Here is a 16,497-nt window from a genome sequence, read left to right as displayed (position 1 = left end):
CCTTTGGTCTCGCTCAGTGGTCAGGTCCGTTCTAGGTCACTGGATTCTTCCTGCATGAGGTTAAGTCGTGAGTCATGCACACAAGGGTGGCCCTGCACTCACAGACATCACTCATTTCATGTAATGACCATTAGACATGAGCACACAAACGCATCACCCTCCTCCATTTTCTCTGGAAGTAATAATATTAACAGGCCCCACTCGCCATGTGCTTCATCACCACCATCAAGTCAGTGAGTGGAAGCTTCGACACGGCGCAGAACAAGCCGCGGTATGTCATTTGATACTTTGAGGCCGCACGGCGTGACAATATACAATACGGTGACGAGTAGAAGCTGAGGTGAACACGTTGATGAGAAGAGGAACACTCGTACAGTCGTACTGTATAGCAACTATTGAAGCATTCATTGAAAGACATTTTCATCATGATCATACCGCTCATATGAATAAAGTTTCTCACGTCATTTTATTGAATTCTATATTTTTTGGTTTTGTTATAGTGAGGTGTGTGGCATCCATTTGCACTTGTCAATTCGTGGAGCTGATTACCAAAGATCGTGCCTTGCCCTATAATAAGCTTCGTCGTCATATGACATCAATCATGTGAAATGTCTCGGTTACAAATTTAAACAAAAGAAGTCAGAAACTAATTTAAAACAGGTGTAATGACATGTTTTTTTTCCCAGAGAAACTTGATCTGTATTTCTATATCTGTTGTGGGTAATCTATTGTTTTCTTTTATGCCTGAAAGTCAACTGAAGATATTGTGAAACTTTTTTTTGTTTTTGTTTCTTAGGATTAAATTGTTTTCCATTCAATCCTAAATTCCCTTGTCACTTTTCATTGACTCTGTTATTTCACAGCATCTAAGTGAGGAGGCATGGCGCAAACGTTTATTTAAGGTCAGTCTTGAACAAACTAATCATATTCAAGCAAAGACAAAATACTATGATTTATATCCATCCATCCAATATGTGAACTGCTTTATCGTCACGAGGGATCGCTGGTATGTTGGAGCCGATCCCAGCTGTATACGGGCAGTAGACGGGGTACACCCTGAACTGTTTGCCAGCCAATCGCAGGGCACTTAAACGAGTGGAGTGCTCTATGAATTTACCATGCGTGTTTTTGGAATGTGGGGAAGAAACTGGAATACCTGGAGAAAACCCACGCAGGCCCGGGGAGAACATGCAAACCCCACACAGGAAGGCTGGAGCCCAGATTTGAACCCTGGACCTCTGCACTGTGAGACTGACATGCTCCCCACCGTCCACCATGCCGTCTACATACAGTTTATGTATGGCAATAAACATCACAACAATGGTAGCTTCTAAAGAATTCCAGACAATCCAGAGAAACACTCTTTCTCTCTCTCTTTTTTATTAATTCTGGTTGCAACAGACAATAATACTTTTAAAGGTATTCAATTTGCCATATATGAATGAGTAAAGTGGATCTGCTAAATTGAGTTTTGTTTTTCCTTCCTCTGTATCTCTTAATATATTTGCAATCTAGAGAAGATATATTGCTTTTTGTGTGATTTATTTTATGCACGCAAGGCAATAGGATAGTTTTCTGTATCACTTGTGGACATGAAGTTCACGTGTGAGCTGGAGTCCATCCCAGTTGATGGGTAGACCCTGGAATAGTCGCCAGCCAATTGCAGTGTAATAGTACACTACGTAGTAAATAATGATACCTTTCACTACATATTGACATTTTCTGCAATCCAATTTTAGGTGACTAGCCCTCATAAATTACAAAGTTGAGAGCGTCATAACAAGCCGAAGGCCACTGGTGATAATATGTATGTTATTAAGAACACATATCAGGAAGAACATGACAACACTACGTAAGACACGCAGTCCCCTGCTGCTTGATTATTTGTGATTAGTTGGTTTCCACTGCAAACAGGGCTGGTATGCTCTTAGGGACTGAGTATACTGTACAGTGTTTTCTCTAAACCATGCCATAGTTAATGTTCTCCTCAGAAAGTAACAATCTGGAACAAAATCCTCGCTTGTTGCTCAGATTGGAGGCTTTTCTCACCTCAAGTTTGTTTTTGTGCTGATGGGTGGAGAAACAGAGTGATAACAGATTCATGAGTCATTCCACATACAAGGTACTCCCCCTTAAGCAGAGGAGGACATTCCATCACGAGTGACAGAAGGTCCATCAGTTTGTCACTGACTGACGCCCGTTTTGCTGGTGACTGACAAAAGACAAGAAACTAAAAACAAAACAACAACAAATAAACATGACAGACGAAGCACTGACAGGAGTGGGTTGCTATGACAACACAAATCTAGAATCTTTGTTTGAGTCTCATATTTTATGTATGTTTAATTATTTGCATATAAACCTTGATGATTGCGGCTTTCTTTTAAATCTTGTTGAACTCATTGTACGCAAGATTGCCTCGATTATTTGTTCACAGGGTTGAATTGAAGGGGTGAATGAGCAGGGTTGCTTCCGTTGACTGTTCCTGTACAGTAAATGGCGGTGATCCATTAATGAACCAAGAAGAAGAAGGAGCAGAAGCAGATGTAGACGACTCTACCATGAATGATTTTTTTATTTTATTTAGACAATAGTGTATGTATGTGTGTTTTGTATGTGTGTTTCTTTCTGACAAACACTCTGGCCCCAGCACCCCTGTCTCCCCTACTTTCGCCCACTAAAATTCGTCTAGAACTTTCACTGGCTATACGCAGGCATAATCATCTTGTGTTTTGGCATGCTTGTAACCCTTCGAAGGATTCTCCATGTTATGGTTTGAGTAACACTTGTTGTGAGGGCGCACCTGGAGCCTTTTCCATGATGTCAAGACATCTAATTACTGATAAGCAGTTAAGTCAACATTGATGATCCAGTCACATATTATCATCACTTTGTAAGATGTTAGGCTTTGGCACGCCTTTACTGTGTCATGCATTTGTCTCCTCAGGTGATAATGTGTGATATCAGTCCAAAGAGCAACAGAGGAGGGAAACTGGAGTTATGTTTGGGTGATTGTGATGCATTTAGTCACCAGGGTGGAGGCAGGCTGCCTGGAGAAGGCTCTCTATTGTTGGGTAAAGAATGGAAACTTTCAAGCCACAGATTCCATCCCATCACTAACTCATGGTGGCAGCACCCTGACACGATGTTTACAAACCAATTTCATAAACACTCTGGTCTTTCTTGAGCTCGATGGCGTTATTTTTCTGTTTTTGTCTTTCGGCATACTGCAGAGTTCTTGACCTGTGTTGCACCACTGACCAATTTAACATGAACACTTTACAAAGACCAGCTGCTGCATGGGCATTTTAAAGCGTAATTAATTGCCCACAGGCTTGCGACGCACTACAACTTGATCCAGAAGGGTGTTGTCTCCATGTGGCAAAGCTGTTTTGATGGCATCATGGTCTCTTTGTGTAGCTTGTTGCCACACAGCTTTGAAGTACACAAATACAGTGGTTCCTTCAGAAAATGAATTGAATGGAAATACAATTAATCCATTCCAGCCCCCTCAAAAAACACACAGAATTCATTTTTTATTATATATATATATTGTTTGTTTGTTTTTTTTTAAAGAAAATTTGCACTCCGGAGTACTGCACTGTCTAGAAACACACAGTAACATCTACACCCATGGAAAATGAGAGCACAAAACAAGACTTTACCCAATGTACTGTCCTTCCATGTTTTTCTTCTACTGTGGTGTCCGTTGGTAGTTGGCAAACTACAAGCTGTGTTTGCATGTGAGCCATTCTGAAGTTTGCAGGTTGAAACGAATCAGGTGTGTCTAATTTGCATAATCTGTCCATTGGCAGCTAGGCTGGCGGTAAATCCGTGACGGCCGGAGTCCCGCCACTGGATGACAGGGGAAGCACTATCAGATCAAAGTAAAAATGTAAGCAGAGTGACAGTGTTAGCATAGGCTAACAGGGTTCTCAATATTACCTTCTGATATTCAGCACATACTCAAATATTCGTCCACGTGGTGGGAATCGGTGGTGTATTGGTATTTGCTGTAATGTTTGCTGCATGCTCCACCTGCACAGATCGACAAAACTAAGGGACAAGTGTATGCTGCCTCCATGAGAAAAAATAATTTTATTGCCTTCTTTTTTCCACTCTGGTCTCTGCTTCGGCTAGTTACTAGCCGAAGCATACTAGCGGCTTCTACTAGCCGCAAGTAGAAGCCACTTGCATCTTTCAAAACCCTAGCCGCGCCCCTGGTCGTAATGGTAATGAAGACTCAAGGCTTAATTGAATGCTTTCTTTTGAAGAATATCGTTCGTGAGAATTCGAGTCAGTTTTAGAATTGTAAGATTTAATTGGAATTTTCCCATTTCGCTCAGGTTTTTGAGGAGGCAAAGTTAGATAATAGACCCTAAAGATACTCAGTGGGTCATGTTTTTTTTTTTTTTTTTTTAAATGATTTAGTGTGGCTTGGCATTTGTCTGCAGCAGAGTGGTGAAGGACTGCATGCTTGCAGATACACTGTAACAGAAGCATCTGTACCATGCACACGGAGAGACATTCCTTGCTTCATTTGTAGAGGAGCCGTGGTCGTGGTGTATAATTGCACCTGAATACAAACCTCCACATGAACTCCGCAAGCTGTCTGCTTGCGTCACTGCAGGCTGCCGGGCTTTATTTCTGCAACCACAGCTCCCACGGTGAATATGAACACAAAAATCAAACTTGGATGGAAACCGTGGCGATGACTCCCAACCACAGCCACCACTGCGCTGGGCAGCCTCTGTGTAAGCAGTTCAAGAAGAGTTTTGTTCCATGGCTCTCCAAAGATTGTGTGTGATCGCGCAAACATTAAGCATTTACTTCCATACAGAAGGGCCCTCTGTCTCATTTTTTCTCCGTTAGATTTACACCCCAGCCTGTCTAAACATCAAACGCAAATTTAATCTGGACGTAACTATTTTGGTTATATATATAGCTTTTGACTGCCTGCCTGTATCATGCCAGTGATGTTAACTAGCTGGAGCAAGGCTATATTTACTCTGGGTTGGGCATCCATCACCACAGTGTAAATGCATGAACAGCCAGTCAAGCGAGTAAAAGGAAAGTGTGCTCCATCACTCACCACTATCCAATCACAGGGCTTCCCTATTTCAAGCACTTTGCAAAAGTGCCACAGGTATTACTGTAGGTATTGCTTTTTAACATTTGCACCAAGAATGCACATGAGCGCACTCATACAGACTGCACTTATTGAGCTTGCACATGTGTTCCCAGACTGCACGGTGTCCAGTGACAGAAGTGCGGACAGGGTGCAAAAAAAAAAAAAGCATCAGATGGTGTCACCTGGGCTCGCTGCCCGGGCACACAGCACCTGAATGACCTCACTCGAGGCACACACACAAAATAACACGTCAACTGTCAAACACAAAGTGGATGGCCTGTCTACAACTGCAAATAGATGAGTGGACACACAGCCTGGCAATGACAGACACTTTAAAAGCAGACAGACGGAGGTCAGAGAACTGTCTGCACAGACACGCTCCTGCATTTTGGGGTTTGCGCTAGACTAGGAATAAAGGTGTAACTGCGGTGATATAATATGCATATCAAATCGCAATGGCAATATTGAGCAAAAATGAATCACTTTTTTTTTAATGCTCAGCCCTAGTTATAACATATAAAATATAATGGAAAAACTGTAACAGTTGTTGCACCTCATCAAAAGGCATTGACTGGCAAAACTGAGAATATACCGCCAAGACAACCGTCAAATAAAAATAGAGGAAGAGCCACTGAAGTGGTCCCAAATTTTTTTGGTGGGTTCACGTCACCGTACCGAAGTTAGGGAAGCTCTGTGCTACTTATGCAGAAGCAACAAACTGACAACAGTTTTGGGTGGCTACCAGTGCACTTAATTAAACATGTGGAGTCGCTCCTAAGTCAGTAATGTGGGGCAGTTTGATTACACTTTTCACAGACGTCAGGCTGGAACCGTGTTAAAGTGGAGAACATCCACCAGCAGAATAGCAAATGAATAATGAATAAATGTCTGGAGAGAAAAACATACTCGCTAAACGGAACCGGAACTGGAAATTAATTCATTTCTGTTACAGTGTACATCAGCTAGGATGAGTAAGTCAAAGTATATGAAGGTAGTGTGAAATATTTATAATTTATCAGGAATGTTTGTTTGTTTTCACAAGAGAGTCCAGAGTTTTGACTTTGACTTTTGATGTCTGCACAATTAATGTTCTCAAAATTACATGAGAGCAGAGCTTTTTTTTTTTAATCAATTTGGCTTTGCTTCAAGACAAGAGAATAGTTTTCTTTTATCACAATTTGAATTTAAGAAATAATAATTTGATTCTATGAAAAAAGAAAACCAAATGTTCTTTCTTTATGTTGTCATATTTTTATTGTTGAATAAAAGCCTTTCTTCAGATTAACTTGCAAAAAAAAAAAAAATGTTCCACAAAATTGCAAGTTGAAAGTTGTTCCTCAAATGATGTCATTGATTTGCAAAATAGCTCTGCAAAGAAAAAAATATATATTTTTGAGTGTTACAATATTTGCAGAGGGAGACGACTTTTCTTAATAGTTTGACAGACATGGTTAGTTCATACTTGTCCTGTTTCTTGATGATTGGTATCATTTTCATTCAGTTATTAAAGTCTGCGAGACTCTTATGGGAAGGGGACTACGTGTACATTCAGTCTCTTGCTATTCCCCATTTTTAGCAAAGGCCTGGACTTGCTAAATCCAACCACAGTCCCCTGTTGTTTCACTTTCAACCGCCCCAGTGGACCTCCCGTTTGGACCTTCACTTCCCTGTTTATTGCTGAGCTAGTTGTGCATCCATGCAGACGCAGATTCTCCCAGTGTCTCTTGGGATTTCAAGGCAAGTCACAAGTTGGCCAAACTTTACTTTGCATCATCCGACATCCATCTGGCAGGCAAATAGTCTACAACAGCCCACTGGCCTCGGATGGGTCGGTGTCGTCTTTGCAAGGGCCAGGTTGTTAACACCTTGGAGTGGCAAAGAAACTTGCCATGTAGGGACATTTGTCTGTGAGCTTAGAAACACTGAAACCCAAGAAGCCTTTCAAATCCCCTGACTGCCTCTGGAGTATTAATAACGCGCCATACACACAAGCCCAACTACCTACTGATTAAATGGGACCAGTGCGGGTGAAGAGGTCATTGCGTGCAGCGTATTCAGATGCCACGATACCTTTCACCTGCCGGCCTGAAGCGGAGCGGCTGCAATGTTGATGTTTCAGCATGACTGGGCTGTAATGAGCGTGCGTATTGTGTGTGTGTGTGTGTGTGTGTGTGTGTGTGTGTGTGTGTGAGAGACCACTTAAATGGCATCATGTTAACTCGTAAATTAACACCACCAGCGACCCGCAACCCAGCAGGACCACGCGAATGCACGAGCCTCTTGGATGGTGAGGTCATGATGGTCTGTAGATCCCTGTCATGAGGTGGGGGTGGTGCGCCTAGCTGCTATAAACAGAGAACCCCGAGTGGCAGTGGAGGGGGGATACTCTGAATACGCACACTCAGTAAACTCGTGCGCCTCCCCTCACATCTCACCTTTTAAATCCTGGCACCTGTGCACGACCACAATTTTGTATCCGTAAAGCTCCAGAAAACTGCAACACCAGTGGGGTTTTTTTTCTTTTGGAGTGCTGGACTAAATAGAACATCAAAAAAGCATGGTCCCAATAAAGTGGAAGCACAGCTGCTCCAGTCACAACCCCACTGTGTGACCTCTGAGCTAAGCACAAGGACTACACGTACAGTTGCTCCCATACACAATGTGCTATAAATCGTGCATGTGTTGATAGCTGTAATCTGCTATGTGCATTGGTGTGGAGACATGCGCTGAAGAGTCGAAACTATAGAGAGAAGGCCTCAATGGAAACTAACAATGCATTATCACCAAGTGCAGTAACAAGTAGAACAGATATGCCGTTGTTCAATCTATTATCATTCAGTGTAGCAACACTTTGGAAAAGTACCACAGGGATTCCTGAGCTTGCATTCTTGACTCGTGAGGTGAGGACAGACTCAGTGTGATGTCATGACAGGTTCATTGGTGGTTTTCCCAAACATGCCCTGACAATGCACCAGTTTCAACACACCTTCGCCACATTCATTCCCCCCCCCCCCTTCTTTTTGTGGTTTGATAAGAACATTGTTTCACAAGATATAGTGAGGGTGATGATTTATCGCGGCGGCTGTGTGACTGGACGTGAAAGCACATTGGCACAAATAACATTACTGTAATTGTCTTAGCTACTGCTGGGTAATCAGCTACATTGCCAAACAGCTTGGAAAACAACATGTACTGACCGATATGTATTGTTCATTTTTGTGGGTTGGGCTTGGCCCTTTAATTCCCCATGAGGAATACACACTTCTAACATATTCTTGAAATGTGAGCGGCCCCACACATGGCATATTTGTCGTTATGTGAGGTACAGTCAAACCTCGGTTTTCAAACGTCTCGGTTCTTGACCAAAAATTTCAAGGTTTTTATGCCTCGGATGACGAACAAATTTCGGTTCTTGAACAAACTGAGCGCACCTGAATGCACCACTTGACTCCTCCTCTCGCCTTCCTTACACGAGGAAGTGACGCTTCCTCGGGTAGACGAAGAAGTAACGTTTCCTCGTGTCGCTTTGCATTGTGAGCAGACGTGTTCAATAAACGTCTTTTTTTTTTTTTTTTTTTAAAGAGCATGGTTTCGGTTTTCGAACAGCCTCCTGGAACGGATTATGGACGAAACCGAGGTTTGACTGTACTTGAAATGACCAACACAGCACACCATGAACAGAATGAATGACGTTGCAGCAGGGGTGCCCAATACGTCGATCGCGATCGACCGGTAGCTCGCTGACTGGTCCCAAGTTGATTGCTAGAAGTGTAGAGGGGAAAAAAAACCCAACCCCAAACATTTGTGTCTGTGTGCGTGTTATTATGATATATTTTTGTGTTAGTGCACACTGCACCCTTACCATTCTATCAGTTTCACCGTCACAAAAAGCATTTAATAAAATAAAATGAAATAATAAAGCAGGTAAATCTTTAACCTACCCACAGGAAGTTGTTAGCAATCAGCAGTCTGCAATTGCAGCTTGCAATCAGAGCTGTTGCGCAATATACTGTATGTTATTGTTATTATTCTCATTCAGATTTTGTTTCATGGACAATTCACCGAGGGCGATTGATCATCAGGGCATCCGTGTGTAAGTGCGTGCAAATGCGCGCGTGTGCGGTTGATCGCGGGAGGTTGGTTGATTGAAAAGTAGATCTTTTGGTCAAAAAAAGGTTGGGCACCCCTGCGTTACAGTATGTTGGAGTATCAAGACGGACTTGTGAGAGGGTACAGTAGCGTCACATTGCAGCCAGATTGATTCATAGTACAAAGAAGAAGAAAATGAAAATATAATGAAAAAAATTTATATATATATATATATATATATATATATATAAAAAACAGAACAATATTCTTTCACAATAGCATCTATAGTGCTCTTAACTGTACTGGTGTTTTCTGTACATTGGCTGTATAACATTCCATTCTTAATTGTGTTAACATGTTCCATCACACTGTCCGAGAATGAGGTCACACCCTTAAGTCATACATTCCGCAACCATCATTCATTTTTATAAAAGAAAACAAAACAAGGTTTTCCTCCTGAAGCAGGGAGTGTATGATGTTGCCATCGTGTTTTCTCATCTCACATGAGATGATATTTGCATTGAAGTGTGCTGCCCAAATGGTTGTAAATCTTGGAAGGTCAATCATTCATGCAGTAAGTGACATATTCTGTTGCTGTCCAATAATCTGAAATGCCAAAGCCATCAAATCTAAATTACGTCTGGGGCGACTTGCACAAGAGCTAAAGCTGTCTATAACTCTCTCTTTGCTTGCTTCATCAATGTGAGCGTGTGTACGTATGTCTGTGTGTGCGTGTGCGTGTCAGCAGAGTCATCAGACTGTCTGACTGCTCTGACTGGGTTAGCTTCCAACTTCCTTCACTTCAAACGGCGCATTCTGTCTCCCACGCGCCCACTGCATTTTTCACATAATTCATGCCGCGCAGCTGAGACCGTCTCCATGATCTGCTGCATGCGAATGTGGTCCAAAATTAGGAAAATACATATGGCTTTTCCTCATGCTACTCAATCCCCACAGAGGGGTAGCCCCTATTCCCATAACCCCACTCCAAAACACACTCCTGCGCTATGCATTCTATACAGTATATGCAAGTTGCTGAGAGGACAAGAAACCGCAATATAGAAAAGGATGGAAACAGCAATGGAAAGCTTTCCTATGATGGCAAAATGCACCATTGAATTGCTGGGCTTGTAAAACAAACACGGTTTGTTCGGGGATTCCCCTTGCATTCTGCACAGCACACACGCACGCGCACAGAAACTGCTCACTCCATGGCTGAAAAGCAGCATTGTGCGAAGGTCGGGAGAGTCTGTGAAACGGAGACGCATCATTGTGACATTCTCCATTCTGCGAGAAAGACGGCTCCTGTTACAAGAACCAGAGGAGAGCCATTGAATAGGAAACGACTGTACTCCTGCCTGGAATAAGTGCGGCGCCGGCACGGAGCGGGAGGACAGTCTGTTCTTCGCTTGTCTCTTAGCATGTCAGACATCAGAAGGCTGTGACACATGGGTGTATCAGTGAATTCTCTCTTCGGAGGGAGTACTCACAAGTTGACCCACCCAGTAAATGCCTTAATTGAACAGGATCCCAACGTGATTTATAGAAGTGTTTTTTCCAACACAAAATTGGACTTGCAGGATGACAGTGTAACCAGGAAGAGGCCATCACTTTGTGTTTTTTGACTTCTGTCGAGCTGTGGAATATTCGTAGGAAAAAAACATTGGTGGGGCACCAACCACCGAGGTAGACTATATACCAGAAAAAAAAATCTAGTACGCTCTCCCAATGATTAATGGGCTTTCTTGAAAATTCCAATTTCTGTCAAACTAAAGGACCACTTACCAAATTAAAAGAGCGAACATTTAGTGACTATGTAGAATCTAAATTAAACATCCAAAAACAATAGAACGCTTCAAGCTGGACCTTTAATTTCAACGGTTTGAATAAAAGCAAAGGTGCAAGCAAGGTAGCAAGGAGGGGCGAAACAGCTGATCGGCCTTGCCTCTCAATCAACCGAATAAATTACAAAAATGAATAATAATCATGGTAACTAGGTGCTTAGCATGTCTGCTTTGCGTGCGTTTTCTCCTGCATATATATATATTAAAAAAACTGAAATCTAACACGAAAACCAATTGCAGCGAAACTCAAATGAAGCATTTTCAAAATCTAACAAAACTAACAAAGCAGCTCTAAAAATTAACACAAACTGAATTTTTTAAAAAATCAAAATGAATGAAAAACTATAATGAAAAATCCAAACTTGTTTTAACCCTGACTCTTCCACACCTTCATTGTAAATGACAATAAAGGTGAAAATCAAAACGACTCATGATCTACCCCTACTATGAATCAGAAGTGGCCTGCACATTCTGTGCCTCCTGGATAGCAAAACATTCACAATACTAATTAAAGTCTTCACTTCATCTAAGATGCATGTGTTTTGGATTGTGGGAAGAAGCTGAAGTGCTTGCAGATTCAAACCCAGAACTTCTCAACTTTGAGGCATACATGCCAACAACCGTTGGAGTCAATAAAGTTGAAACATTTGTTTTGGCATGGATTTTACTGGTCATGTTTGCCCATGCAGCCACTTGTTGCTGGGCAGAGTTCATAGGGCTCAATCATAACTGCCCTACAGGCCAATGAAAACATTTGCATTTCTCATCAAGCCCATGAGGCTGTTTGAATAGACAAGTGAATGGAGAGAGAGAAATTATATCATAAGCAGTACTATGAGACAGATTTCCATTCTTCTATTGACTTGGGGAAAGTTTATATAGAATATATAATACAGATGGGGCGGGGGGGGGGTATGGGGGGGAGTATAACACAGACTGCCGGTTCTAATTTATGAGTGTTGACTTGTTTAATTATTGAATATATCTCACAAGCATTAGGGAGAATGATTATCATCCATCCATTTTGTAATCCGCTTATCCTCACGATGGTCACAGGGCATGCTGGAGCCTACCCCAGCTGTCTTCGGGCAGTAGGTGGGTACACCCTGAACTGGTTGCCAGCCACTCACAGGGCACACATAGATAAACAGCCATCCGCGCTCACACTCACACCTCGGAACAATTTTGACTGTTGCATTAACCTGCCATGCATGTTTTTGGAATGTGGGAAGAAACCGGACTACCCGGAGAAAACCCACGCAGGCAGGGGGAGAACATGCAAACTCCACACAGGAAGGTCGGAGCCGGAATCGAAGCTGGCACCTCTGCACTGTGAAGCCGACGTGCTATGCCACCATGCCACCCTAGAATGATTAGCATTTAACATCAAATGTTTCAAATCTTTTAACCGAACTATCGTTAAAATATGTAGAGTTGAGATAATGACACCAAGATGAAATCAGTGACATGGCAATGAAACAACATACCAAAGCACCATTTTCACTTTTGCGCAATCTGTAGCTTCCTCTTTCCTACATGCTGCAATACTCTCTTGGTCTGATTCACATTTCCTTTGGTCACGCTACCTCAGTACACAGGACTGAATATTTGATAGAATCCCATTGAATCAATCAATAAGACGAGGAATTGGCATCAATTGCTTTCAGTGAAAGTAATTTTTCTTTGGCTGAGCGTGATCCATCTCCCTCTGAGATAATTACATTAACAAAATCAACTATACAAAGAACTTATTCAATAAAGCAACATCGCAGCATCGATCAGTAAGATGCTGTACAGCAAACGCCAGCCACAGTCATGAACATATTGTTAAATTAATCCCGCCCTGACAGCATCATTCAAGACACACATCTTTTGTACTGGATTGTGTAATTTCCAAGCATACCTAATGAAGTGCGCAGTGAGTACAAATGATGCTGACAAAGATGTCACCACGTATTCTACTTCCTGCAGTTGTGTCTAAATGACGCAATTTGATTCACGGGGACATCCGGCTCAGTTTCAACTGAACTGACACAATTATGTCTGTGTGTTAATCTGCTATCACACGACTGCGCATAGTTCTAAGATAAGGGATGGGAAACCGTGAAGCTCATGTTAATCGTTCCAGAAGAGAAGGTAGAGTTGAAAAAGTGGATAATAAATTATTACCCTTGGAGCCTTTAAAAATCGTGTATTAACACGTGCAGAGACATTCTTTCATAAAACAATATACAGTATATAACCACTTAATGTCACAGGCCAAAAAGAAAATGTTAAATCGCTGGTGACAATTGCGCCTCAATATTTGTCCAACAAAAAGTGTATCCTTTTAAGTGGCTTCCGAATTGCTTGTGGTTTCATTTTATGTCGCATTTACAATTGCCGTTTTCGGGACAGATGGGAAAGGAAGAATCACAGTTATCACGGCCCACACCACAGGTTCATCTTTCAGGGTCTTGAAAAAAAAAAAAAAAAGCTTTTTTATATTTTCCTTCGGTTTCCTAGCTAATAATGCGTGGCTTGATAGTGAAATAGCCATACTTCCGATACCAGATCTTTATGCTGGACGATTGATTTTCAGATCAAAATATTGATACGTTTTCGCATTTTAATTTGAGATCTGTCATTAAAAGAAACAAAGTGGAAAGGAACTGAACTGTTAAGGAAATCAATTCTAGCAGCCCATGCCTGCTTTGTGCATTTGCCCCCCCCCCCAAAAAAAAAAAACGTAACATTACTTCCTTATTGTAAGACACCATTTGAACGTCATAATTCATTATGCCACTTTGCAGGTGCAACGTGGCGACTGTGAATCACGCGAGCCACTGACAGGTCTGGTTCAAGTTGATCTGGTGTCGAATGACTGGTTGTGCGATGAGGTTGCTAAAATGCCTAACATATCTTACGTACATGCGTGGGGCCTGAGACAGGCACATGCCGCGGAAAACATTTCGATAATGCTTGGCCGCTACCGAGAAGCATTTAGAGGAATGCTGTGCCCGCCTCGAAAATATGGCATTACCTCAACGTGCATTCATTTGTGAGTGCTGTGCTCATTTGTAAGGCCACAAGTAAGGTTTTTCTCGGATCAGAACTTGAGGATGTCAAATATACAGTACTTTGCCGTAATAATTGGTCGTTAATAGTTTAGATTCCTGGCAGGTGCCCCAATACCTGGCAAGTAGAGTCCTGCAGACTGGATAAATGGAAAAGTCGGAATCAAAGAAATGTACTGTAATTATTAAATCCTTGTTTATTTCCCCCATTTTCAGAGTTCAGTCCGACATTTGTACAGTCATTTCAGAGCCCTCAAAGGTGAAGACAGTTAGGTCACCCCGGTTTGCCTACTGCCTGTTACTTAGTGTCCCTCACACAAAATTGAAAAAAGTTTATTTCCTACAAATTGAGGAAATGCACGTAGTTTGAGCAAAGAACTGCCTGTTCAATTAAAATTTTTAAAAAGTAGCTAAAGATTCATTTCTTTCAGCAAGCGCTCTAGTAAAAATAAATTGCAAAATGTGATCCCGTATTCGTATGTATGCTATAACCAAGTGAAGCTGTTTGTGAGACCTCTCTGTGAAAAGCTCTGTCTAACCAAAACTAGTAACTAAAATGTACTTGTCATCTGACTTTAGTTAGTTAATGAAATCATAGGCAAAAAATTTAATTGTCATAAGTAAATTAAATATCAATTTGAGGCGTTTTCTTTGACCAGCAACCACGGTCTAGCTAACATTCGCTAAATTACAAGCTAATGCGTGTGTGAGAGCTTTTCAACACACCACATTTCCACAGTACAGACGTATTTCTAATTAGTTCAGTACGGTCAGCTTTCCACTTCAAAGAGTAACAGATGAAACTGTAAAAAAACCCCGCCATATTGGACACATCAGTTGAAGGCAAACAAACTCACAAACAACATTGTAAACCACAGTAAACGGATTGAGGGCGGCAAGAAAATGGATCACTGCACGGACTGTGAGGTCAAATATTGCCAAGCTCGGGCTCACGGGGAAAAGATTTCATTACTGAAAGTGGAACCCGGAATGTGGGGGGAAGGGAGGGGAGAATTGCGCACCCGTAAATATATTGTAAACCTTTCAGAAAGCCAACACTGTCACCAAGATGTTGAATTACACTTGTCACATTAATTCATTCTATGTGCGAATCAGTACATGTGAAGACATTGCCAAACCAGAGTGCTCTTTTTCTCCAACTGTGAGAGGCCTATAGTAGTAAATAACTTTCAGTAATACTCATGTCGTTGGTAATTTTTAGGGACGCTAATATGAGGAAACACCTCTGACCACTAAAATGGCAGCCTCTCTTTCATATCAAACATAAACCATTTTGTGAGCGCGCTGAATAAAGCATTGGAACATTTCACAGGGAAGAAATGTGATATTTTGTTTGCAAGATGAGCTTCAAAGTTACCTGAGTGCTGCTTGGTCATACATTGACTCAGGTTACGGCAGCTGCGTGCTTGGCCGCGGACATGACACATGAAGCAAAGCCACGCTGGAGCTGCGTAAAAAGAGCTCTGCGACTATGAGTCAAGTCAGCTTGTGTAAATCTTGTTTTATCTGTACAAAGGTGGATGAAGGTGGCCCCGAGGCTACACTAAGCACACTTCCGCTCCTGTCCCTTTTCTTTTCTGCCGCCGCACCTGCACTTGTCACATTCCACTGTTTTCCTGTCACACCCTTCATTTGGACCGTGAAACTATTTCTATTGCACCACTCATTGGCCCCTATAAGAATACCTGTGCGACTCAATAAAAGAGAAACACTTTTAGGTGGCACAGTTAATTATTTTATGGTGTTTCTCTGTCACAGAGAATGGCTTTTATTGGTTTCACTGTCAATACCAAACTTGAGTGTCATTAGACTTGTGAAAGAGGTGGAGCAACTGTGAGCAAGAAATTTTACTTCCTCGCCTCAAGCGAATGAGGTCTTTTTGAAATCATTTTTCTCTAAAGGTAAGAGTAGGACTAGAAAAAATCCATTCCCAGGTCAAACTGTCCGCATAAGAAAACCGTTATTTACCATTCCGGGCATCATGTTTTAACAAGTGTACATACATGTGTAAAAACACATCAACCACTGTTTGTATTTACTCAAAAACAATAAAACTGTATCAAGTTTAATGACAAATAAGATCATGCTGCAGATCATGTGGATGCAGATCACTTTTTATCATTTCTAATTGACTTGTTAAGAAGAAGTGCATCACTTTTCAAGGCACGAAATCTATCAAACCCTCCACCTTTTCTGTACTATACATTATATCATACCTGTCACATTGCGAGGTGGTGGTGGACCCCAAAAAGCAGGCAAGAGGGAGGAGCAGGGTGTACTTGACAAATTGTATTAAAACATAGAGAAAACTGAATCCAAAACAAAGTCCAAAGTATCAAACAAAAATCATGACTGA

The sequence above is a fragment of the Hippocampus comes genome, unplaced genomic scaffold (genome assembly GCF_001891065.2).
Source record: "Hippocampus comes isolate QL1 unplaced genomic scaffold, H_comes_QL1_v1.1 scaffold9, whole genome shotgun sequence".
Classification (NCBI taxonomy): domain Eukaryota; kingdom Metazoa; phylum Chordata; class Actinopteri; order Syngnathiformes; family Syngnathidae; genus Hippocampus; species Hippocampus comes.
This window is presented reverse-complemented; position numbering follows the sequence as displayed.